Source organism: Lolium perenne, chromosome 4 (genome assembly GCF_019359855.2).
Source record: "Lolium perenne isolate Kyuss_39 chromosome 4, Kyuss_2.0, whole genome shotgun sequence".
NCBI classification, from domain to species: Eukaryota; Viridiplantae; Streptophyta; class Magnoliopsida; order Poales; family Poaceae; genus Lolium; species Lolium perenne.
The window spans coordinates 326,388,875-326,416,037 of record NC_067247.2 but is presented as its reverse complement, the minus strand read 5'-3'; the positions used below and the strand labels follow the sequence as shown (position 1 = coordinate 326,416,037).

Genomic DNA, 27,163 nt, shown 5'->3' with positions numbered 1-27,163 from the left:
CGCGTCTAAGAATGCTCTCGACAGCTGGCCAGGGCACACGCCCCATCATCCCCGGCGCCCCGTAAGTTTCCGAGCATGATGCAATTTTAACTTAGCGAAATTATCTCGTCTAAACCCTTTCACTTGTTTGCAGGAATCCGAAAACCGCTGCCACGCGGACCACCAGCCAGGAGCCCATCACAAAATACATGAAGAAATCTCCGGCTGTTGGTCCCTCTACTCCAGTTCCACCAAGCGTCTCCCACCCAACTCCCCAACCGTCGCCCCCTCAGGCTGATCCATCTCCCCCACCTGCCGCAAACACTCCACCGGAAATAATTCCGGTTAGCAGCGGGCATGCGGGCGAAGAAGATCCTAAGGCCAAAGGCCCTGCCCAAGAAGAGGCGGAAAAACAAGGCCAAGGAGAGGTTGAAGTAACTTCTTCCGAGAAAGCTGGAGAGGGCGCTGGCGACATGGTCGTTTTTCCGAAGAACTTTGGAGATCCGGCTGACCCCACTTCCACCCCAAGGCGTATGCCACTAAGTTTTTCAACAAGCTGACCAAGCGGAGAAGTGGGAGCTTGAACAAGACCTGCTCAACGCCATGCTGAACAACGCACAGGGAAGCCTGATTCCAGGACATCGGAAATCCAGGACTTCAAGAAAAACGTTGGCCAGTTCTGCGATCAACTTATCTGCAAGCAAAAGGTACTCCCCAGTAGCCCCCAAGCATGTAGGCGGAAACTCAAAAAGTAGTTAGCACTTAGATTCTTAGAGAAAGATTACTTCCGGGAAAGTTTTTTAGAATGGACCAGTAGCCCCCAAGCATTATGGCGGAAAAGTTCCGGCAATGATGCTTTAAAAGAAACCACTGCTACAGGCGGAATTTTTACTCCTGCACTGTTTAAATTTTACAGGAACAGCAGGCGCTGCACTACGAGCTGCACAAGAACATTGCCCTGCAGCGCCGCGTTACTCTGAGTCAGGCGGAAAATATCCGGACCCTGAAGGATGAAAATGCAGAGCGGCTAAACAAGCGGCGGACGCCCAAGGTTGGTTTCCGCCTTCTTCGTCATTAACCAAATTCCGACTTTAGATTTGCTGTTAACTTATGTTATTATAGGCGCATCCTCCTCCCTTGCAACAACCTTCGTACGAACTTGAGAACCTGCGCTCCTCGTACCAAGTCTTTGGAGACGAAACTAAAGGAGGCGGAACTTAAAAGGGAGCAGGCCGAAAAGGTGGCGGAGAGAAACTCCGAGCATATCAGGGAAAAGGGCGAGCTGGAGCTGAAAAAGAATGCTGATAGCGAGACCATCAGGAGGCAGCAAAAAGAGCTCAATGGACTCCGGAAATATATGGAGACGGCGGAGCAGCACTGGGACTTGCTCAATGAGAACATCTTGGGTATGATATCGGAACCTTATCAAGATATTTGCTCCGATTTTTTTTACTTTGCGCTCAAATTGCATGCTTATATCCTGATTATCTTTTATGCAGAGCCGCTTGGGTACCCGGAACGACGCCGGAATTTGTTCCCGCGGGACGACCTTCTGCAACTCGCGGGCGATGACTGCAAAGATCTCATCTCCGCCTCCCGCAAGATATGCTATAACTTGAACATCAAGAGGAGCCGCACTTGCGACGTGCGCAAGCTTATTGGTAAGATGGATGTTCTGCCGGAGCTGGTGACAGATCTGCAAGCATCTTCAGCCCGAGGCGCAGCTGCAATGGCCTTGACCATGTGCCTAGCACATACTCCGGGTCTTGAACTTGATGAAGTGACCACGGGCGTTCCTCCGGATGCGGATGTCGGCGCGCTGCTTGATGCAGTGAGCGGCTACGACACCCGTATCGCGCGCAGGATCCGGCACGAGGAATTCTACGACAAGGTCGTCCTCCCTGCGGACGAGCCCTTAGAAGCGGAACTTCAAGAGGAACTCGAGGCTAAGGCGCGACCTGCGGAATCCGGAACCCAGTTTACCTGGACCAGCTCCAAGGATGCTCCCCAAGAGGAACCCAAGACCAGCACCGCTGCTTCTGAAGAGAAAGAAAGTGAAGAAGATGTGTCTTCTCCGGCCGAAGGCGCCAAGGAACAGGATCCAGAGGGCAAGACTTCTCCGGCTAAGGGGGAGTGAAAACTTTTATTCCTGCGGGAAAAACAATGCATCATTTTGGCCCCAGCGAGGGTTTGTAATAAGACTTTAAATTCTTAAGTAGCTAGGAACGAAACGATTATGCATGGGGCGGAAACACTTATCCTGCTATCCGTTAAATATTATGTGCATGTTTCGTTTTATGTCGGAAAGCAAGTGCTGACTTCGTTATCTTCCGGCTTGCCCGCTTGACCTTCCACGAGCCGGAAAACCTTAGCCGGAAACGCTCGCCAGCGGCGACGAAGCCCAATGGCAGTCCGTCCATAACCGCGGAAACAAGCCCCCAAGCATAGGTGCCGGAAATCGCTACTAGGAATCCACGAGTTCGCAACAGATAACAACTTAATCAGAAAACTTAAGCTTACGTCCTAAAGGACGATTTTGAAAATCACAACTTTCATACACGCCTAGGCGGAAATATCCAGCTCTGCGGTTTTAGTCGGAAAAACATACACGATCTAAAATGAACAAGTAAAGGAGGTAAAAGACTCAAAGAGTGAACCATAAGCTTTATTTCATTGATCATGTATAACTATTACAGAGTTTATAACTCGGAAAAAATATGCTAAGTGTAGAAAGGACGTAGCTGTGCGATATTCCAAGGGCGATCTGTTTCATCGTAGATGTCATCCGGATCCTCACGCTTGCGTTTCCGGTGCCAGTTAGCAGGTCTATCCCTTAGCTCGCGGAAATCAACAAGGTAGTACAACCCGTTATGAAGCACTTTGCTAACGATGAAGGGTCCTTCCCATGGAGATTGCAGCTTATGGTCTTTCACCTGTCGAAGGCGGAGGACCAGGTCTCCTGCCATAAAGGAGCGTTTCCGAACTCGACGACTGTGATAGCGTCGGAGCTTCTGCTGGTAGATGGCGGAACGCTGGTCAGCTAAGTTCCGAGCTTCCTCGATCAGGTCCACAGATAGCTGTCTAGCCTCGTCAGCTGTTTCTTCATTGTAGGCGGAAACTCGCGGTGAGTCGTGGATGATATCGGAGGGAAGCACGGCTTCGGATCCGTATACCAGGAAAAATGGGGTAAACCCTGTTGATCTGTTAGGGGTAGTTCGTAAACTCCACAAAACAGCTTCCAACTCATCAGCCCAAGCTCCGGCTGCTCGTCGCAGCGGTTCTTCAAGGCGCGGCTTAATTCCTGATAATATTAGACCGTTAGCCCGTTCAACCTGATCGTTAGATTGTGGATGAGCCACCGATGCAAGGTCCAGTCGGATCCCCATTGTGTCACAATAATCCCTTAACTCTCCCTGAGCGAAGTTTGTGCCATTATCTGTGATTATGCTGTGTGGGATGCTGAATCTCATCACGAGGCTGCAGACGAATTTTAGTGCCGTAGCACCGTCGGCTTTTCTCACTGGCTTAGCCTCGATCCATTTGCTGAACTTGTCAACAGCGACCAGGAGGTACTCAAAACCGCCAGGAGATGATCTTTTTAACTTACCAACCATATCGAGCCCCTGCACCGCAAACGGCCGGGTGATAGGTATGGTCTTCAGCTCTTGGGCTGGAGCGTTTGGTTGAGTAGCGTAGTGCGACAACCTCGGCAGGTCTTGACTATTTTATCAGCGTCTTCTTTAGTCAGTAAGCCAATAGAAACCTAACCGAAAAGCTTTTGCAACGAGTGATACGGGAGCGGCATGATGCCCGCAATCCCCTGCGTGGATCTCTCTGAGGATTTCAATGCCATCTTGATTGGAGACGCATTTAAGAAATACCCCTGCTGCACTTCGTTTGTAGAGCTGTCCATCAACTATTGTGTAGGTTCTTGCTCGTCTGACGATCTGTCGTGCGAGGACCTCGTCCTCTGGCAACTTTTGATCGATGAGGTAGTCCAGGAAAGGCTGTGTCCAAGCCGAAATGATAGCCATCACTTCCCTAGCCGGAGACACTGCCACCTCTGGGTTTTCCGGGTTAGCGCCCTTAACTGAGGGTATCCGGAGATGCTCCAGGAAAATGCCAGGCGGAATTTGTTTCCTGCCGGATCCGAGCTTGGATAGCATGTCTGCCGCTGTGTTGTCGTCTCTTCTGACGTACTTGACTTCGTATCCGAGGAAGCACTTGGCGAGCTCATCAACTTCGTCTCTGTAGGCCGCCATGACGGAATTTCTGGCGTTCCAGGTTCCGGCTACTTGTTGTGCCACCAGGTCGGAATCTCCACAGCATATGATGTGCTTGATCCCAATTTCCTTAGCGATGCGCAGACCGTGTAGTAGAGCCTCATATTCCGCCATGTTGTTAGTAGCTTCGAAGTGGATCTGCAGAACATACTGCAGTTCTTCTCCGGTAGGGGACTTCAGGGTGACTCCGGCTCCCCGAGCCTTGATGCTGCTTGGATCCGTCGAAGTGCATGACCCATGTTTACGGTTCCGGCTCCAGACTTGCATCCGGAGCTTCTGTCCAATCTGCGACGAAATCTGCCAAGACTTGGGATTTAACCGCAGTCCTGGGCTTGTAAGCGATGTCGAAGGCGGATAGTTCGATGCCCCATTTAGCCGTACGTCCTGTTGCGTCAGCGTTGTTGAGAATTGTAGACAGCGGAGCCTTGCTCACGACTGTTACTGGATGCTCTTGGAAATAGTGCCTCAACTTCCGGCTACCCAGGAACACTCCATAGGCTAGCTTCTGAAAGTGAGGGTACCTTTGTTTTGACTCCGTCAGCACCTCGCTAATGTAATAGACAGGTCTTTGGACGTCATATTCATGACCTTCTTCCTTTCGCTCCACCACGATGACGAGGCTGATGACTTTGTTGGTAGCTGCCAGATAAAGGAGCATTGGCTCTGACTCTGCTGGAGCTGCCAAGATAGGTGGGGAGGTGAGAATTTCCTTCAACCCTCGAAGAGCTGCGTAATCTGCGTCGTCCCGGACAAATTTGTCTCTGTTTTCTTCAGCAACTTGTACAGAGGTAGCGCCTTCTCGCCAAGACGGCTAACAAACCTACTGATTGCTGCAACACAACCAGTTAGTCGTTGCACATCTTTGAGACAAGTTGGCCTTTTGATGCATAGGATTGCCTTGATCTTTTCCGGGTTAACCTCAATGCCTCTGTGAGAGACTATGAAGCCAAGGAGTTTTCCGGCTGGCACGCCAAAAACGCACTTCAGCGGATTCAACATCATCTTGTACCTACGGAGGTTGTCAAAGGTTTTACGTGAGGTCGCTGATCAAGTCGGATCCTTTCCGGGTCATGACCGCGATGTCGTCGACGTAAGCGTGCACGTTCCGGCCAATTTGGTCCTTCAGGCACCGCTGCATCGTACGTTGGTAGGTAGCACCTGCATTTTTCAAACCAAAGGGCATAATAACATTGCAGTAAGTACCGAACGGGGTAATGAATGAAGTCGCCTTTTGGTCGGATTCCTTCATCCGGATCTGATGATACCCGGAATACGCATCAAGAAAACACAGAAGTTCCGCCCCCGCCGTCGAATCAATGACTTGGTCAATGCGCGGCAAGGGGAACGGATCCTTCGGGCAATGTTTGTTCAAGCCAGAGTAATCGATGCACATTCTTAGTATTTCAGTGTTCTTTTTGGGTACAAGGACGGGATTCGCGACCCAATCGGTATGGATAACTTCCATTACAAAACCTGCTTCTAGTAACTTTGCTAGTTCCATTCCTATGGCGCGGCGCTTCTTATCTCCAAAGCGTCGCATAGCTTGCTTCACTGGTTTGGCCCCCGGATTTATGTTGAGGTAGTGCTCGGCGAGTTCCCTAGGTACTCCGGACATGTCAGAAGGTTGCCATGCGAAGATATCCATGTTAGCGCGGAGGAACTCGACGAGCGCGCTTTCCTATTTGGGGTCCATGTTGGCTCCGACTGAAACCTGTTTGGAAGAGTCACCTGGAATGAGGTCATGCTTCTTGGTTTCTATCGCGGGCTTGAAGGAGGTTTTCTGCTCGGAGATCTGCTTCTTGGTGGTCTGCATCTCAGTCGGATCCACCGCGGCTCTGTAGCCTTTCAGCTCTTCTCCGGATATCACAGACTCTGCGAAGGCGGCTTCGCCTAACTCGCACTCATGAGCCTTTTTGTAGTCTCCGGATACGGTAATCATACCTTTAGGACCCGGAATCTTGAGCTTGTTGTAGATGTAGCACGCTCTTGCGTGGAACTTGTGGTAGGTGGGCCTGCCGAAGATGACGTGGTAGGAGCTCTTGAAGGGCACAACTTCAAACGTGATCTTCTCTTCGCGGAAATTATGAACATCGCCAAAAGCCACGGGAAGTGTGATGCTGCCGAGGGAGTTTGCCTTCTTACCCGGAACCACACCATGAAACTCAGTGGTGCTGTGTTTGAGCTGTTCCTTGGTGAGGTTCATCCGCTCTAGAGTCTCCAGGTACATGATGTTCAAGCTGGCTCCGCCATCCATGAGGCACTTGGAGAAGTCATACCCGTCTATGCGGGGACTTACAACCAAGGCGTAGCATTCCTTTGGCACAATTGCGGGATGATCCTTCCGATCAAATGTGCACGGAATTTCCGACCACGACGTCTTGCGGCACAGCCGGAACTATGGCGTTCGGGATCCGGGTAGCTGACTTGGAGGCGCGTACTGTTGGGGTTCCGAGGAAAGTGTGGTAAGCCCCCACGCTCTTTTTGTCGAATGGATTGGATTTACCTGCGGCTCCTGCCTTGGGATCCGGCGAGTTATCATCCTCATCCATCGCCTCGGAACTATCGTCCTCCTTGTCTTTGTTCTTGCCCTTGCCACTTTTTCCGCGAGGGCGGTGCTTCCGGGCGCGCTTGTATCCGGCCTCCGGGTCGTTCTTTAGATCATTGACCCACTTGCAGTTGCGGTTGGTATGAGTGGACTTCCCTGTAACCGGATCCAGATGGGCCGGGCGGGGGCATGTCTCTGTACTCCTCATAAGTTTGCGGGGCGCGGGATCCGGCAGCAGTGACCTCGGAGGTATGCTGCTGACCCCTGCCGGCTCCGCCTCCGCGTCCGCGTCCTCTTCCGCCTCCTGGACCTCCGCGTTGAAACGCCATGGCGACCATCTCGGATCCGCCACTCTTCTGGTCATCAGGGTTCTTGCGCTTATGGCTGCTGCTACCGCCGTTGTCACGGTTCTTCTTTTGTTGATGCGGGGGATTCTTTGTGGCTGCGAGGTCACCGCCTGCGTCGTCATCGGCGGCAGTGTGGTCGCTGGCGATGGTGATCATGTCGTCCAACGTCAGTTGATTTGCATTGACCATGCAAGTTAGCTTGTGTCGCAGCAATCCTCCTTGCTGCAAGCCCCCAATGAAAGCGTGCATTGCTGTGCGGTTGTCGACGTTCTCGCACTCGTTTCTGCATGCCAACCATCGGGTGAGGAAGTTCCTCGATGTTTCGCCCTTCTTCTGGATGCATGCCTGCAGGTCGCTTGTTGTGGCAGGTCTCTTGTAGGTGCCCCTGAAGTGTTTCTCAAAAGCGTTCTTCAGGTCGAACCAGCAAAAGATGGAGTTCTTCTCAAGGTCGCTGAGCCAGATCCGGGCTGGACCTACAAGGTACAACTGAAGCATGCGGCAGGCGATGTTAGGGGTTCCTCCGGCGAAGGTTACAGCATTGTAGTAATCCTCAATCCAGGTATCCGGCCTTTCGGTGCCATCATAATGCTTCAGATTTCCGGGTAGCTTGAGGTTCATCCTTGGCTTTGGTTCCTCTCGAATCATCCTGCCAAAGCACTTCGGACCAATGTAGTCGGTTCTGTACTCGTTAAGGCGGTCCCGCGCGTCGCGCGAGCCGTGGCGAGGAGATTTTGAGCGAGAGCGAGATCTCCAGCCATTGCCTCCGCCTCCACCTCCGCCGCCACCGCTAGGTGGTGGTGAGGGAGACCTGCGATGTGGGCGGTCTGACCTCTTGCTTCCGCCATCTGAATCTCCTCGGCCTTCCTGGTGCTGGCTCCGGCTCCTGTGGCTGCCTTCGCCTTGGCGCTGGCTGCCCTGGTCGTTCCGGCGAGGCTCCGGATCACGGCTCCGGCGAGGCTCTGGGTCCCGGCTCCGGCGAGGTTCTGGACCGCGGTCCTCATTCCGACTCCTCCTGGGCTCAGGCTCATGAACATTGTTCTGATTCCGGCGAGGTTCCGGCGAGCACTCCCTGTTTCTGTTTCTTGGCAGCACGTTGTCGCGGATAACAATCCCGCCATGCCCTGGGGGCCTGGTGTTTCTGGCTGGACTACGGCGGCGAGGGGGTCGCGGGTAACCGTTGGGCGGAGGAGAGGGGTTGCGGTATTTATCTCGTCCAGAGTACATCGCATCCTTTCCCTTTCTTGGGTCTGACGGTGGCATCTTTGACGGTACGGGGATCGGATTTGGGTGTTCCCTGGCTTTCCTTCTGCGCTCCGAGGATCCGGTGTGTGATTCGTCATCGGGTCGCCGATCAGCGCGGGCGTCCTTCTGCGCGGTAGATATACAGATATCCGGATTGGATTCCAACCTGCGCGAAGTATCCGCCTTGCTTTGCTGCTGCATGGCTGAAGCGACGAGTGTGCGAAGATAGTTGATATCGACCTCTTCGTCCTTCTTCTGCAGTAGTTCCGCAGCTTTTAGCATGTTGTCCTTTGGGGTTTCCAGGGGCTGGTGCTCTGCGGGCGTGTTGAAGGGTATCCTGCGAGGCGGAATTGCTTCTCTAACAATTCGATCGGCCTCCGCCTGCGCATAGATCATCTTTACTTCCCACTCAGCCCTCATGCTCTTGACTTGCTCGAGTGTGGCAGCAATCTCGCGGTCCTGTCTGTCGAAGTTTTCTGCCCAGGCTGCATGATCTGCCCTCCCTACCTTTAACGCAGCTTCGGTATCGGCGAGCTTCTTGGCTGTGGCCAGCATCTCCTTTCTGGTGGTTTCTAGAGCCTCCAGATCTGCGGCGTCGCCCGGGGTTATAGGTGTGTTAAGAACTGCTCGCGCGGCCACCTCCTCTGCTGACAGGATTTCCTCCGAGGAAGAATCCCTTTGGGGTCGTACCCGAGACATTGGAGATCCTTGTTGGGATGGTTGAGGGTCAGATTGGCTGGTTGGTTCTTCAGATCCAGTTTGTCCCTGCGCTGCTATCGTTGCGAGAACCTGCTTAGGCTGGGCGGAGTCGACTTCAGGCTGATCACTGTATCCGTATTCCCTTATCTTGCGAACGAAGTCATCAGACTCCATGGAGGGGGTATCTCCGGAAATTGGGCTCAGGTTGCCCAAAATCGACTCTTCAACCGGAGTCTCGCTCTCTCCGACGAGCTCAGCCTGATCCGGATCTGCGTTGTGTTCCGGTGCCTCTTCCTGCTCAGGACCAGCTCTGTCTTCTTGAGGGGCGGTTCCGGCGGTATGGGCCAAGAAGTGTACGAAGTGGCACCTCTGCTTTTCTAACACCTGGGAGACCCAGGCGGATCTGCATTGGTCTTCCACCTTTGTTTCCTGCTCAGGGGCGGATTGGGTGGGCTTTGGAATTTCCAGATCCAAGGCGGAATCTTCCTTGGGAAGCTCCTGCGTCTTAGATCGGATCTTCGCGACAGCGTCCAGCTCTGCGGCGGTCGCGTCTGCGTTACTCACCAGTGGGTTTCCGTCGGAATCGACGGTTTCCCCGATGAAGATGTGTATGCCGCCAATTGGGACGATGGAGAGCTTGACGGGGTTTGTCTTAGCCGGAATCCAGCACTCATCCGGAGGGACGATCGGCAGATTCCCGGCGTAAAGGACGCGTCCCACAGCGTTGGTGTCGTCGTAGCTTCCCATGGCGGAACCCTCCCGGTTCCGGCCTCCAGACGCCACAGGCCCCACGGTGGGCGCCAACTGTCGTTGCCTAATCGACGGTACCTCGGAGGAGGGATCCTCACGAGGGGGAGAAGAAGTAGGGGCCATAGGGCGGAGTGCACACGGGACGGTGGTACGCGAGTTACCCAGCTTCGGAACACCTACACGATGACAGGGCCTACTGCTGCTTGTCTGGAATTATCTGGGCGCTTTCGCGTTGTTACAATGAGTTGTGGTTGTCCCTCTAGGGGTCCCGGGATCCGGCTTATAAAGGCGCACTGTCGATGGTACACCCATGAAGTATACCCACAACACGGAGACTATCAAGAGGAGGAGGTATTCTACCAGGAGGAAGAGCCAGAAAACTTTGATCACCTCACCAATCAAGGCAAGCTAATATTCTTGCAAGCTAACACTCTTGCAAGGTCCCCTTGTGCAAAGCTCTACAAGAGCAAGGCACCATCATTTTTTTATACTTTATGCTTAATGCTCCTATCCCAAGTTTTTACTTTACAAGCTTTTCTAAATTTTGTTTATCAAAGTTTACTTTTTGATTCATGATTCACTTGGTTTAGATATAGAGTAGAACAAGAGCATCAAAGTTAGCCTAGAGCAAGAAAAGCTAGTTAGCACCCCTCATGACTAGTGCTATTGCTAAATAAATAAAATTGATTACTCTAAATGGGATCATGTGAAATGAGATGACTTTGAAAACCTTGGAATGATGATTCATTCTATTGAAAGATTTTGAAGGTGAATATGACTGGTGAATGACTTGGTGAATTTTACAAAAACTGATGGTTGGGTTCGGATGCGATACCATTCCAATTTGAAAGTACCCCCACAATACCCAATATGGGTAAGGGCTTAACTAGAAATTTATGTGCTTTAGTATGGGTTCCCTCTAAACAAGCGTCATCGGGGTTAGGCTGAAGGCTGCCTCTACAACAAAAGAAGTAATGTGATATGATGTTAATATGAGGTGAATGTACGGCCCAAGCCCTGTGCAGTTCCCGGGTTGACTGCGGTTTTCACCGGGAGGCCAAGCTCATGGGGAGAGGTGCTCATACTAGAGTATGTAAGTGAAAGGTTATGGTTGGTAGTCCGCATACGGAGTATGGTAAATCAGGGCGATTAACACGACGGATTATTGCAAATGTTGTGGCACAAGTGTACGACCTCTGCAGAGTGTAGAACTATTCGAATAGCCGTGTCCACGGTTATGGACGGTTGGAAAGGCCATACTGTTCCGTCATCAGAACTTTTCTAAAAATATGAATGGTGACTTGTGATTTGAATTGAATGGTGACTTTGAATTGAATCACAACAGAGTTGTGGGAATGACACTAATGTTCCCACTTGAGTTAGTTTAGCAAATGAAGAGTCTTTTCTAAATGTTTATGAAATAAACTTGGCTTTATGCAAATAAACCTAGAGCTTAGTATCCCCTTACTAAAAATTGATAGTGCTTACACCAGTATTAGTTTGCGAGTACTTTAAAAGTACTCATGGCTTTGTCCCTGGCTATTCAAATGGCCAGACTATGAAGGTGAACAGCGATGCGAGGAGATGGACAGCAGGACGTCTACGACAACTAGGACCGCTCCTGACGTCAAGCGTTGGCCTATGGATTAGATAGCCACTACTACTTCGCTTCCGCTATTTGTGATGTTCGTTGATCAATAGATCAACTACTATTGTAATATTGGATCATGTGATCTACCCTTGTAAGACGATTATGTGTTGTAATAAATGATGACTCTATGATATTCAACTATTATGTCTCGCAACAACAATATTCCTGGGATTGCGATGTATGGCATAATAGGCATCTGGACTTAAAAATCCGGGTGTTGACACTACTGCTTGTTTACTGTCCTGGGCAAAGCACTTTTCTGGTGCCGTTGCTATTGCTTATTTATACCGCCTGTATTTCACTATCTCTTCGCCGAACTAGTGCACCTATTAGGTGTGTTGGGGACACAAGAGACTTCTTGCTTTGTGGTTGCAGGGTTGCATGAGAGGGATATCTTTGACCTCTTCCTCCCTGAGTACGATAAACCTTGGGTGATCCACTTAAGGGAAAACTTGCTGCTGTTCTACAAACCTCTGCTCTTGGAGGCCCAACACTGTCTACAGGAAAAGGAGGGGGGCATAGACATCATATATTGTGGAGCTTGTTAACTCCGGCATTGAGGGTTCGTGTAATCCTACACAATGTTGTTCATCATCCAACAAGAGGGTGTAGAGTAGTCCTATTATGTGATCATTGTTGAGAGTGTCCACTAGTGAAAGCAGGATCCCTGGGCCTTGCTTCCAAGAATCGAATCTTCGTTTGTTTACTGTTTTGTTGAATGTTTACTCGCTGCCATATTTTACTCGGATTGCTATTATCACTCATACTCATCCATATTATTCGTATCTCACTATCTCTTCGCCGAACTAGTGCACCTATTGTATTAGGTGTGTTGGGGACACAAGAGACTTCTTGCTTTGTGGCTGCAGGGTTGCTTGAGAGGGATATCTTTGACCTCTTCCTCCCTGAGATCGATAAACCTTGGGTGATCCACTTAAGGAAAACTTGCTGCTGTTCTACAAACCTCTGCTCTTGGAGGCCCAACACTGTCTACAAGAATAGAAGCTCCCGTAGACATCAAGCACTTTTCTGGCGCCGTTGCCGGGGAGGAAAGGTAAAAGGCACTCATACTCCGGTTCCAGGTAACAGTACTTTTCTGGCGCCATTGTGTTTGTGCTCGAAGCTATTTCCTTTAGATCCTGCAATTGCATCTTTTTGTTTCTTGTTTACACTAGTTTGGCATAATGGACAACAATGAGCTTCTTACTTTATTTCCTGATTTAAGACATGGATGGTTTGATCCAAAAAATTAAAAAACCCATGGAACATATTAGTATGAACGCAATCACTGCTAATGCTATGGATAAGTCTAAGCTTGGGGAAGCTAGTTTACATAAAAATAATCTTTTTTGCTCCTCAGCTTTTGAAGAAATATTTTGCTCTGATAATGCTTTATCTCCCATATGCGATAACTCTAATGATGCTTCTGATATTTTAAATCCACCTGCTGAAAGTATTCCGTATAAAATACCCATGAAAATTATTGAACGTGTTATTGATAACCGCTATAAAGGGGATGGAACTGTCCATCCTGGAGATCATTTACAGTTTTTGCATGAATTATGCGGGTTATTCAAGTGTGCAGGTATCTCTATGGATGAAGTGAAGAAGAAGCTATTCTCTTTCTCGCTGACTGGTAAAGCGGCGCATTGGTATAAATTGTTGGAGAATAGTCATTCTGTTGGTTGGGAGGAAATTGCACCTCTCTTTTATTCTAAATTTTACCCTCCTCATGAAGTGCATATTGATAGGAATTATATTTATAACTTTTATCCTCGTGATGGAGAGAGTATTTCTCAAGCGTGGGGGAGATTGAAATCACTAATGCTCAAGTGTCCCATTCATGAGCTTCCCCGTAATGTTATTGTTAACAATTTTTATGCGAGGCTTTCAGGACAACATAAGGACTATCTGGACGCATGTTCGGAGGGATCTTTCACAAGCAAGGAGGTTGAAGCTAGGTGGGATCTTCTTGATCGGATTGAGGACAACGCTGAAGGATGGGAGAACGACAAAGGTAAAGAGTCAGGTATAAATTATGATTATGAATGCATTAAAGCTTTTATGGATACCGATAAATTTCGAAATATGAGTGCTACTTATGGTCTTGACTCTCAAGTTGCTGCAAATCTTTATAAAGCCTTTGCTTCTCATTTTGAATTGCCTAAAAAGAATTTTGATAAGTATCATGAACCTTTTAAAGAGGCTCGCATGAAGAATGAAATTGTTGTTAATTATTGCAATAAGCATGCTCAAACTCCTAAGAATGCTATTTCCTATAAGCATGTTAATTTTTGTGGAATACATAGACCTTGTGGAATTAATCAAATCAAAGATGAATATTGTATCCACATGCTAATGAAAAAACTAGAAAGTGGTTTAGGGCTCTAGATGATCTTGGTAAAAAAGTTTGTGTCCTCTATCCTTTTATTTGTGAAGTTTGCCATGAAGTGGGTCATTTTAATTTTCAATGCTCCTCCAATGATAATTTGAACCCAATGAGTGCTGCAAATTTGTATTGTGATGATGAAATTACTCCTAATCAGCACGATGAACTTACTTTATTTTTGGGGTGTGAAGAACTGTCGAGAAAAATCTCTTTGTTACATATGAGTGATCTTGATATTGATGATGTCCTGCATGGGTGTTTTTCTTATTGCATTGATAATGGCCATACAAATACTTACATACAAAATATTTTAGAAGATGACACCTTGCCAAAATATGATAGGACCGCTGTGTGTTTTCAACTCATTAATGAAAAGGAGGGATCCTCCCAAGTTTCTTCTATTGTTTCTGAAAGTAAATCAGGTTATGCGGACAAGCCACCTTTCAAGCCTCTTCATCCTAAAGAAGGGAACGAGGAGAAGGAAGAGAAGAAGAAGAAGAAAAAGGGAACGAAGAAGAAGAAGAAGGAGAATAAAAAGAAAGAGGTAACGGCGTATCCCCGCGTGAATGAGATAACGCTAGGTAACCGTAAGTATGTTGCTCCTAATGATTATTGTGATAATGAATCTGAATATGATGATCTTCCTATGCCCTTTACATACATTAGTGATCATGATTTGAATGAGCACCCTACTTTTGATATTGCAAATCTCTGGGAAACTAATTCTAAAAATGATGATGATAATAATAGCCATAGTGTCAGTGCTATCCACGCTTCCTCCCATAATGATGTAGAAAGCTCTAAGCTTGGGGAAGAGGTGTTTGAAAATCCTTTTGCTACTGATCATTATGTTCTTGATACATCTCCTTCTAATAACAATGATGGTGTGGACACAGATAAACCGACTGTGAAAGATAACTATTATATTTCTTATGATGACACTGTGCCTCTGATCTTTGATGATTATTATAAAGAATGCTATGATATAGGTTATAACTATCCTTATGAAGCTTGTCATAGTCATGATTGGATTACCAAAAACAATTCCCTTAATATGCAACTTGTTTACCATGTTCAAATTCTTGATAATAATCTTGCTCCAATTACTATTAATGAGAATAACTCTTCTTATGCCAAAATTAATGATACTTCTATGCATATGAACCATGATAAGAATGTTTTAAGTGATGGGTATATTGTGAATTTCATCAATGATGCTACTGGAAGTTATTATGAGAGAGGGAAATATGGTTGTATGCATCTTAAAAATATTAAGTTTCCCCTCTTTATGTCGAGAATTTTGAAGTTACTCGTGTTTTATCCTCTTATGCTTGTCACTTTGTTCTTCATGAATTCATTTGTGTACAAGATTCCTCTTCATAGGAAGCATGTTAGACTTAAATTTGTTTTGAATTTGCCTCTTGAAGCTCTCTTTTGCTTCGAATACTATTTCCTGCGAGTGGATCATTAAAACTGCTGAGCCCATCTTAATGGCTATAAAGAAATAACTTCTTGGGAGATAACCCATGTGTTATTTTGCTACAGTACTTTGTTTTATATTTGTGTCTTGGAAGTTGTTTACTACTGTAGCAACCTCTCCTTATCTTAGTTTTGTGTTTTGTTGTGCCAAGTAAAGTCTTTGATAGCAAGGTTCATACTAGATTTGGATTACTGCGCAGAAACAGATTTCTTTGCTGTCACTAATCTGGGCAAAATTCTCTGTAGGTAACTCAGAAAATTATGCCAATTTACGTGAGTGATCCTCAGATATGTATGCAACTTTCATTCAATTTGAGCAAGTCTGGTGCCTCAATAAAATTCGTCTTTACAGACTGTTCTGTTTTGACAGATTCTGCCTTTTATTTCGCATTGCTTCGTTTGCTATGTGGGATGGATTTCTTTGTTCCATTGACTTCCAGTAGCTTTGAGCAATGTCCAGAAGTGTTAAGAATGATTGTGTCACCTCTGAACATGTGAGTTTTTGATTATGCACTAACCCTCTAATGAGTTTGTTTCGAGTTTGGTGTGAAGGAAGTTTTCAAGGGTCAAGAGAGGAGGATGATATACTACGATCAACAAGAGTGAAAAGTCTAAGCTTGGGGATGCCCCGGTGGTTCACCCCTGCATATTTCAAGAAGACTCAAGCGTCTAAGCTTGGGGATGCCCAAGGCATCCCCTTCTTCATCGACAAATTATCAGGTTCCTTCTCTTGAAACTATATTTTTATTCGGTCACATCTTATGTACTTTACTTGGAGCGTCTGTGTGCTTTAGTTTTTGTTTTTGTTTGAATAAATGCTTGTGTGGGAGAGAGACACGCTCCGCTGGTTCATAGGAACACATGTGTTCTTAGCCTTTAATTTTCATGGCGAAGGTTGAAACTGCTTCGTTAATTATTATATGGTTGGAAACGGAAAATGCTACATGTAGTAATTGGCAGAATGTCTTGGATAATTTGATACTTGGCGATTGTTGTGCTCATGTTTAAGCTCTTGCATTATATACTTTGCACCTATTAGTGAAGAAATACATAGAGCTTGTTAAAATTTGGTTTGCATGAGTGGTTTCTCTAGAGTCTAGATATTTTCTAGTGAGGTGTTTGAACAACAAGGAAGACGATGTATAGTCTTATAATGCTTGTAATATGTCTTTTATGTGAGTTTTGCTGTACTAGTTCATACTTGTGTTTGTTTCAAACTACCTTGCTAGCCTAAACCTTGTATCGAGAGGGAATACTTCTCATGCATCCAAAATACTTGAGCCAAACTTTATGCCATTTGTGTCCACCATACCTACCTACTACATGGTATTTCTCCGCCATTCCAAAGTAAATTGCTTGAGTGCTACCTTTAAAATTTCCATTCTTCACCTTTACAATATATAGCTCATGGGACAAATAGCTTAAAAACTATTGTGGTATTGAATATGTACTTATGCACTTTATCTCTTATTAAGTTGCTCGTTGTGCGATAACCATGTTCACTGGGGACGCCATCAACTACCTTTTGTTGAATTTCATGTGAGTTGCTATGCATGTTTGTCTTGTCTGAAGTAAGGGCGATCTACCACCTTATGGTTAGAGCGTGCATATTGTTAGAGAAGAACATTGGGCCGCTAACTAAAGCCATGATCCATGGTGGAAGTTTCAGTTTTGGACATATATCCTCAATCTCAAATGAGAAAATTAATCGTTGTTACATGCTTATGCATAAAAGAGGAGTCCATTATCTGTTGTCTATGTTGTCCCGGTATGGATGTCTAAGTTGAGAATAATCAATAGCGAGAAATCCAATGCGAGCTTTCTCCTTAGACCTTTGTACATGCGGCATAGAGGTACCCCTTTGTGACACTTGGTTAAAACATGTGCATTGCGATGATCCGGTAGTCCAAGCTAATTAGGACAAGGTGCGGGCACTATTAGTATACTATGCATGAGGCTTGCAACTTATAAGATATAATTTACATGATACATATGCTTTATTACTACCGTTGACAAAATTGTTTCTTGTTTTCAAAATCAAAGCTCTAGCACAAATATAGCAATCGATGCTTTCCTCTTTGAAGGACCATTCTTTTACTTTTATGTTGAGTCAGTTCACCTATTTCTCTCCACCTCAAGAAGCAAACACTTGTGTGAACTGTGCATTGATTCCTACATACTTGCATATTGCACTTGTTATATTACTTTGCATTGATAAATATCCATGAGATATACATGTTATAAGTTGAAAGCAACCGCTGAAACTTCATCTTCCTTTGTGTTGCTTCAATGCCTTTACTTTGAATTATTGCTTTATGAGTTAACTCTTATGCAAGACTTATTGATGCTTGTCTTGAAAGTACTATTCATGAAAAGTCTTTGCTTTATGATTCATTTGTTTACTCATGTCCTTACCATTGTTTTGATCGCTGCATTCGTTACATATGTTTACAATATGATCAAGGTTATGATGGCATGTCACTCCAGAAATTATCTTTGTTATCGTTTACCTGCTCGGGACGAGCAGGAACTAAGCTTGGGGATGCTGATACGTCTCTGACGTATCGATAATTTCTTATGTTCCATGCCACATTATTGATGATATCTACATGTTATATGCACATTTTATGTCATATTTATGCGTTTTCCGGAACTAACCTATTGACGAGATGCCGAAAGGCCAGTTGTTGTTTTCTGCTGTTTTTGGTTTCAGAAATCCTAGTAAGGAAATATTTTCGGAATCGGACGAAATCAACACCGAAAGTCTTAGAATTCCCGGAAGCTTCCGGAACACCGAAGGAGAGTCGGAGGCGGGCAGCAGGGGGCCCACACCATAAGGCGGCGCGGGTGGCCCCCTGGCCGCGCTAGCCTATGGTGAGGGGTGCCCAGGCGCCTCCTTGCGCCGCCTCTCCGCCTATATATTCGTCCCTGACCTAAAAACATTGACCAGTTGGACGAAAACAGAGAAAACCATCCAGAGCCGCCGCCATCGCGAAAGTCCAATTCGGGGGACAGAACTCTCTGTTCCGGCACCCTGCCGGGACGGGGAATTGCCCCCGGAGCCATCTCCACCGCCGTCTCCACCGCCATCTTCACCGCCATCGCTGCCTCCATGATGAGGAGGGAGTAATTCACCCCCGGGGCTGAGGGCTCCGCTGTAGCTATGTGGTTCATCTCTCTCTCTATGTGATCTAGTTGAATATCATCTATGTGCTACTCTAGTGATGTTATTAAAGTAGTATATTCCTCCTCCATGATGTAATGTTGGCAGTGTGTGCATCATGAAGTACTTGGTTTATGCTATGATTGTGATCTCTTGTAGATTATGAAGTTAACTATTACTATGATGGTATTGATGTGATCTATTCCTCCTTTCATAGTGTGATGGTAGTAGTGTGCATGCTATGTTAGTACTTGGTTTAGTCGTGTTGATCTATCTTGCACTCTAAGGTTATTTAAATATGAACATTGTATATTGTGGAGCTTGTTAACTCCGGCATTGTGGGTTCGTGTAATCCTACACAATGGTGTTCATCATCCAACAAGAGGGTGTAGAGTAGTCCTATTATGTGATCATTGTTGAGAGTGTCCACTAGTGAAAGCAGGATCCCTGGGCCTTGCTTCCAAGAATCGAATCTTCGTTTGTTTACTGTTTTGTTGAATGTTTACTCGCTGCCATATTTTACTCGGATTGCTATTATCACTCATACTCATCCATATTATTCGTATCTCACTATCTCTTCGCCGAACTAGTGCACCTATTGTATTAGGTGTGTTGGGGACACAAGAGACTTCTTGCTTAGTGGCTGCAGGGTTGCTTGAGAGGGATATCTTTGACCTCTTCCTCCCTGAGATCGATAAACCTTGGGTGATCCACTTAAGGGAAACTTGCTGCTGTTCTACAAACCTCTGCTCTTGGAGGCCCAACACTGTCTACAAGAATAGAAGCTCCCGTAGACATCAACCATCAAGGCAAGATTGTTCCCATTTGACATACCAATGGCACGATTGCGAGAATCATGAGAGTTTTGCTCGAGCACCTTGAGGGCTTGCATCTCGTGCACGGCTTCTTGAGACGTGAGAGAGGAATAGCATTCTCTCCCAACAAGGGTCTTGACATCAATGGGTACAAACGGCATCATGCATTCAATGTACTTCTCCTTGATCCAAGAGTCATTGATGTGGGTGGCACCAATAAGCCGGAAGGAATCGGCAACGGTGAGAAGTCTTCCATACATGACTTGATGATCTTCATCCGGTAGCCTCATGAATCCTTTGGCTTTATTCCGAAGAGCATTATACTTGTTCCTTCTCGTGCTCTCACTTCCAATGCAACTAGCGGCCAAACCATCCCAATCTTCCTTGGTGGTGGTGTAGTTCCGAACACGAGACAAATCCTTTGTCCCCACACTAGTTTGAATCATGTGCAAGGCGGTGTTGTTGAGTTGACTATCAACCGCTTCTCTTCTAGTCAACTTGTCGGGGTTGTAGGGCTTGAAGCCTTCCAAGATGATTCTCCAAAGTTCATTGGAGGCACTGCAAACATGAGAGCGAAACTCAAATTGCCAAGTATCGAAATTATCAACGGAAAACTTAAGTGGGTCGCCTCGAATGTTCAAATGGGGATGGGGAACCGGTATCGGGAGATAGAAAAGGTGGAGCTACTCGATTGTAGCTCTCACCTCCACTAGTTCCCCTAGGAGATGCAATGGGAGATTTGATAGTGTTTAAGTTATCACCTTCCACGGGTTTGGTATAGGAGGGTAATGCCGAAGCACCTCCCTCTTCTAACACACCCGTGTCCTTTACCTCTACGGTGGGAGCCCTAGGAAGGACCGGAGTCAAAAGCTCGGAAATCATTTTTCTCATGCTTTCCATTTGAGCTTCCATGGAGGATCTCAACGAATTGATGTCCTCCATGGAGACCATCTTAGCGGCCTCTTCCGCAGGCCCATCGTCCGGCATACTCTTAGGCGGTTAAGCCCGAAATAAGAGCCGAGGCTCTGATACCAATTGAAAGGATCGTATGCCGCACCTAGAGGGGGGGGGGCTGAATAGGTGCTAACCAATTTTTAGTTCTTTTTCAATTTAGGCTTGACACAAAGGTAAATTCTCTAGATATGCAACTAAGTGAATTTACCTATATGACAAGGTTATCAACTAAGCAAGATATAGCTACGCAATATATAGGAGATAGAATAGGATAGAGGTAACCGAGAGTGGAGCACGCGATGACACGGAGATGATTCCCGTAGTTCCCTTCCTTTGCAAGAAGGTACGTCTACGTTTGGAGGAGTGTGGTTGCTACGCAAGCCAAACCAACAGCCACGAAGGATTCACTCAGATCTCCTGTGAGCAACGCCACGAAGGCCTAGCCCACTTCCACTAAGGGATTTCCTCGAGGCGGAAACCGGGCCTTTACAAGGTTCTTGGGGCACACATCCACAACCGAATTGGAGGCTCCCAAATCTGTAACAACACAACAATCAACAACAATACATCAACACAAATCAACTAGGGATCCAAAGAGGAACACTAGCAAGGGGGCCCTCAAACAAATGAGGGGGAAATGTAAATCGCTTCGGTGAGGATGTAGATCGGTGGCTTCTCCTTCGAATCTCCAAAGATCAAGAGCTTTGGTTGGGGGAGGAAGGAGATCTTGCAAATCTTGTGTTCTTGAGGTGGCTCTAATGGTGGTGAAGCTTGGCAGATTTTTCTTGCAATGATTGAGCAACCTGTCCCTTTGGAGAAGAGAGCTATTTATATGATTGGAGCTCTCAGATCTGACCGTTTGAACTATTTCTCGTAACACCGGAAGTTCCGGTCAGGAGGGCCGGAAGTTCCGGCTGGCACCGGAAGTACCGGCCAGGAGAGCCGGAACTTCCGCCAGGAAGATTCTTCGTCAGTCAACCTTGTCAGAAAAGATTGGGGCGGAACTAGGGCGGAATCCGGTGACCCGAAGTTCCGGCCAAGTTCCGACCAAGTTCCGGAATTCCAGAAAAACCATACTGGACATACTGAGCCACATTTCGCCGACTTTTGGAACTTGTCCGGAAATTGGGCGGAAGTTCCGCTGACCGGAACTTCCGGCCAGCTTCACCGGAACTTCCGGCCAGCAAGATAACTCTTCAAAAAGAAAGACGCTGAGTAGCCTCTGCGGGGAGAATCTGGGCGGAAGTTCCGCTGGCGGTGGCCGGACCTTCCGCCCCTGGGCGGAAGTTCCGCCGGCTGTGGCCGGAACTTCCGCCAGACGAGAAAAACCAGCATAGCTTTATTTTTGTCTGTCCAAATCATCAGCCAAGTATATATCTTGAGATCTTGTACCTGTCTACATCAACACACATAAAAATATAACTAGTGTTGACATCAAACACACAAAACCCAAAAGGGCGGGAAATGTTCTTTCACAACTTGATGATCCTGATCTGATGGAGCATTTTATTTCTGGACTGCAGATCACGGTACACCGCCGCCAACAGGATGACCTGCGAGTTCTGGGACCTCACGTCAAGCTTGGCCGCCAGGATACAGGCTGCCGGTGGTCGTGTCCCAGTCCAACTACTACAGACAGCGAGCGGACCTGCAGAAAACGGTAGGCGCTAGGGAAATCTGCAGCTGATTTTGTTAGAGATTAATGTGCTTTTTGGGAATTCTAACTGAATTTCTGGCTCAATCTCATGCAGATTGGAAGTCCTATTGCAGTGTGATTAAATGGAAATCGGTACCAAAACATGATATCCCATATTTAGCAATGTATCCTATAATCAATCTTTTACATATTTGAAAGTGGTTATGAGATTTTGTTTTCTGCATACTATCTCTGTGATATGACGCGCATAACCTGGAGTGAATGTGCAGTTTTTTTCATTGTCTGCATTGAGATTTAGTATTGTTTTCATGCTATCATAGACTACTTATATGCCTTTCCATCGTATTTGATCACAGCTGCTGTTAATAGAATACGTGGCTTCTGACTGTATGGAAGTTTCTTATGGAGAAGTAGTAGCTTTATTATTTGCGACCTGTTAAATAGATAGTGATATCGTCCCCTTACATTCAAGTGATTCAACTGTTATGATAACTCTTACTGTTGTAAGCTCACTAAGCGCAGCTTAGTTATCAATCTATTCAAAATAATAATGAAGGTATCTTCGTATGCATTTTCTATCCCTTTCAGTACAATACTCCATATATTCACATGTTCCCTGTGTTTAGATCACAAATACTTATCTAAATATATTCCAAAAAATATTACAAGGTACTGATCATCATGCACAATGATTTCTCTATTTTCTAGACTTTCGTTTTCCTTCTGGAAGCAAGGGATTCATGTAATTACTTTTTGACATGCTGATGCATCGCTGCAGTTTTAATTCTTCCTTTGTACTCAGTTAGGGACTTAGGTCTACAAGGAGATCAAATATTGCTTAGAGCTCTGAATTGGTGTGCATGTAGTATAATAAAGTGGTTCTTGAATTTTACATATATCCTCGCTTTGGGTTGAGTAAATCGATAATAATATGATTTTCTTTTATGCTTTATCTCTTTCTTTAGTGGTTGAATTCAGAAGATAAAATACCCATCTGCCACTGGCATCTGGACTTTGTTATGCGATATACATTTGGCCGTGGCTCAGTTTCAAATACTGAGTAATTTGTTCTGAAGGGAGCTTGGCAATTTTAGTGAGGCCTGAAGATAGTGTTCATATGTTACAGTTGTATCATGAAATCTGAATCTGAAGTTTTGAAGCTCAGTTTGAATGAAGGCTGCAAAGAATAGATAGACAGAGAAATCGCTAACTTAGGTATCTTTCACTCTGCGGAACTTCTATTCGGTGAGTATTATCACCTTGCCTGCTGCATCCTTCCCATTTGTTTTTTCCTTTTGTTTTTCTTTGCTACAATTAACTGAAAAAAACATATGACAAAATGAAATAGTTTGTGTCTTAAATTTCTGTTAGTTTCAGTACACAACGCCATATAGGTAACTGTGATGTACAATGTTGTATCCTCAACTTTACATGTTTCTTGCTTAGATCACCTATGCTTATTTCAACGGGTTCCGGTTTTTTTTAATTATTATTTTAAACAAAATACACTTGCCGCCATTTCAGATAGCATAATATCAAGTAGAAGGTGCCAATTCTCGCAAAAAAAAAAAGTAGAAGGTGCCAAGGCAGTGAGCTTGACAGCGAAAACATTCTATTGGAGGTTCTGCTGTTATATACAGGTATCCTTCCTTGCTTTAAAGTCAGTGATGGAAAAGTTAGAAAAAACAGTGCACTGGCTAACATATAAACTATACCATCATTTATGTATTCAGAAACAATGTGATATTTCTGGAATCCATGTGCTATAGTTTATATCCATGATATTTCCGTTTAATTGTATATCAAGTACTTTATGTTTCCTACTTATCTCTGTTAATACATCAAGAGCATATAATTTCGTTTTCTGTATGGTCAACTTTGTCAACTTCCCTCATATTAGAAATTTTACCATCTGAACTTTAGGCGTGTTCACAATACAACTTCTAGGAAACTATTTTCGGACCAAGTCAAGCATTTCAGGTAAGTCGTCCTTGAACCTTCATATATCCACTCATCTTCTCCAAGCTCAAGTGTTCGCTACATGAGTGTCATTTGCCATTGCCTCAGCACTTCACTTATTTCACTAACTATACAGGGTTGCACAGAGGCTCTTGGGAGTAAGATTTGCTTTTGTTGGTGATCGACTGCACATGCACGTTGCTGTCCAGTTGTTAACAATTTACTTGGTCCCCTTTACTAATACACAGACCCAATGACATATATGCTTATGTTCATCACTACACAGTATTAAAAAATGGTGTACCCTATTTCGTAAACCTCAAGTTTTAAGTGGAAAAGCACCTCTTTACTGTGATGACTCAGTATAGGAAGAAAAACCGGCTCACAAGTTTTGGCGTTCACGCCCGAGTGGACATGCTACCACAAACTGTGATAATTCTCATCCTGGTTCAACAAGTGTGATTTCGGTAACCTGCAGTTCTTGTGATCATGATCCGTGCTTGCACTATTTGTGGAAACCTATATGTGACACCCTGAATCTTCTTTCATATTTTCCAGATTTTGTTGCTTGGATCGGCAGAAGCTGCCTACATTTAAATTTCCATTGTGCAGAGGTCTCTGACTTGCATGTTTATGCTCTCATGTAGAATAAACAATTAATGCAGCATCAGATTTTTATTCTTACTGTTAGAGTATACTCCCTCCGTCCCGTTTTAATTAACTCAACCGTAATTTTGCAAAAAAAACCCTATCGTTTTTTACTCCTTCGTCAACTCGTGTAGCAGGGCCGAGCTGCGCGCAGTCCCTCTTTATTGCGGCCGGCGCCGCCGAGCTGGCATCCCGGCCGGCACCGGCGTTGGGGCCCTCCACTGCGGGTTATGGCGCGAGGCCGCCAGCCTGCCAGAGCGAGCAGGTCGCCGGCCGTTCATCTTTCGGAGGTCAGTGGGGCTGGAGGCGGTCGGAAACGAGCTGTGAGGCGCCGGCATGGCGGACGCCTCCTCCACACGCCGCCCGCTGCACGCCCGCGGATCCGGGACAAGGGAATCGAATGGGCCTGGGAGCGGGGCGCGTCCTAGCCTGCCACCTCGACAAGCCCACCTCCGACTCCACCGCCGCGTCCCGCCTCGTCTCCGTGACTCGCCGATGGGAGCCACCTCGCCGCCGGCGTGGGCTCCGATGGAGCGCGCCAGGCCGGAGTGACGCGGTCGGCCTCTGCTCGCCTCTCGCCTCTGCTCTCCCTAGATCAGTAGATCGATCCCAGCTGGATCCATCGATCGATCGATTGGATCTCACGGAGATTAGATCTTAGGGAGTCTGTTTTGAAATTTGAAACTGTATAGGGACGGGAATGTAAAAATCTATTTCTGAAGCGTTTTTTCTCTCCCAAGTTAATTAAAACGGGACGGAGGGAGTATATCTGTATATTGTAGTTTCCCCATATGTTAGGGGGCTTCCTGCATATTTGCACCTGTACATGTACTATATATTGTGGCCTTTGGCCCCCTGGTAATACAACAAGTATATTGCCCTAACATGGTATGAGAGCAAAAATTGATCCTCTAAATCCGGGCCGACGTTGCTTGTTCCGTCGTGCGTCCATCCCTCGATCTACTGCTTCGTTCCCCGATCGATCTCGATCTCGACCTCTCCGCTCGATCTCGGCCGCCTGGTCTGCTGCTTCCTTCCCCGCCCGCCCGCGTGCTCTGCGTGAGATCCCGCGTGGAGAGCTTCCCCGCCCGCCTGGAGAGCTTCCCCGCGTGGGGAGCTTCCCCGCCCGCGTGAGATCGCCCGATCCTACTGCCTGCTCTCCGTCCAACAAATCGCGTGCTGCTCTACCGCGTGAGATCGCGTGCTGCCCTCTGCCTGATCCCGTGCGGTGGCAGTTCGATCTTCCCAGGCTGCCGATCTGCCTGGTTGTTGACTTTCATCTGAAAAAAAAAGCAAAAAAAAAAAAAGTAAAAAAAAAAGCAAAAAAAAAAAAGAGCTATGTCTTCCGCTGATCCCGCCCCTTCTTTGGGCCCACCTTCGGTACTTGGTATTTGTCCGCTGCCTCCGTGCATGACTGCTAGCTATTCTTCGTCGCCGTTTGCGGCCTCTTCACGCGGCTCTGCCCGTGCTTCACCGACTCCGTCTACGTCGGCTCGCCGCTCTTCACTGACTTTCGCGGCCTCTTCCCGCGGCTCTGGCCGTGCTTCGCCGATTTTGTCTCCCTCGGCCTGCCGCTCTACATCGACTTTTGCGGCCTCTTCACGCGGCTCTGCCCGCGCTTCGCCGACTTCGTTTATGTCGGCCTGCCGCTCTACATCGACTTTTGTGGCCTCTTCATGCGGCTCTGCTCGCGCTTCGCCGACTTCGTCTACGTCGTCCCGCCGCTCTACATCGACTTTTGCGGCCTCTTCCCGCGGTTATGGCCGCGCTTCGTCGACTCCGTCTACGTCGGCCTGCCGCTCTACATCGCCTTTCGCGGCCTCTTCACGTGGTTATGACCGCGCTTTGCCGACTCTGTCTTCATCGGCGTGTTGCTCTCCGTCACCCCCTTTGGTGGCCTCTGTGCGTGTGGATGATAGCTCCTCGTCGGCACCTGATTGTACGTCGACCTCTCCAGTCGCGCCCCTCTCTGCGCATGAGATAGCGCAGCTTCACCGCCTGCTGGATGCTTGGGATTCCAGTTTACGTCAGCAGCCTCGCAGTTCGAGTCTCCGCCCTCGTCCTTATTGCACCTATTGTGGCAAGGTTGGCCACACTTCCTCCACCTGCTGGACGCGGGATCCCGCCACGTCGGCAGTTCCAGGATCGTCGCCAGTGTGCTCTTCCGGATCTTCTGCAGTTGCACTCTCCGATCGGGACATTCTCGTGGGTCTTCGTGGTTCTGCTCGCTACTCCAGACTCTTCCTCGCCGGGCGCTGCTGGTTCTGTGACTGGCTCTTCTGGCACTGCGCGACCACCACTTTCTACACAGTCAGGTACGTCCCCGTGGTATCTGGATTCTGGAGCTTCCTTTCATATGACCTCTGAGTCTTCTATCCTGTCTGCTCTTCGGTCTCTTATTTCTCCTGTCCGTGTTGTCACGGCTGATGGTACCTCTATTCCCGTTTCTAGTACATGCACCCTTTCTACTCCCTCTTTCTCTGTCCCTGATGTTTCTCATGTTCCTCGCCTTCAGATGAACCTTTTCTCTACTAGCCAGCTCACCGATTCTGGTTGTCGCGTCATTCTTGACGCTGAGTCTTGTGCGGTTCAGATCGTTGCAC

The 27,163-nt window shown here is 47.0% G+C and overlaps 1 long non-coding RNA gene across 1 annotated transcript; it reads left to right on the top strand.

Moving 5' to 3' along the window:
- The first annotated feature begins 22,274 nt into the window (after window positions 1–22,274).
- Window positions 22,275–24,568, top strand: LOC127349084 (uncharacterized). Its single transcript, XR_011756900.1, has 3 exons — window positions 22,275–23,198; window positions 23,478–23,499; window positions 23,532–24,568. It is a non-coding gene; the product is annotated as an uncharacterized lncRNA (long non-coding RNA).
- Window positions 24,569–27,163: the final 2,595 nt, after the last annotated feature.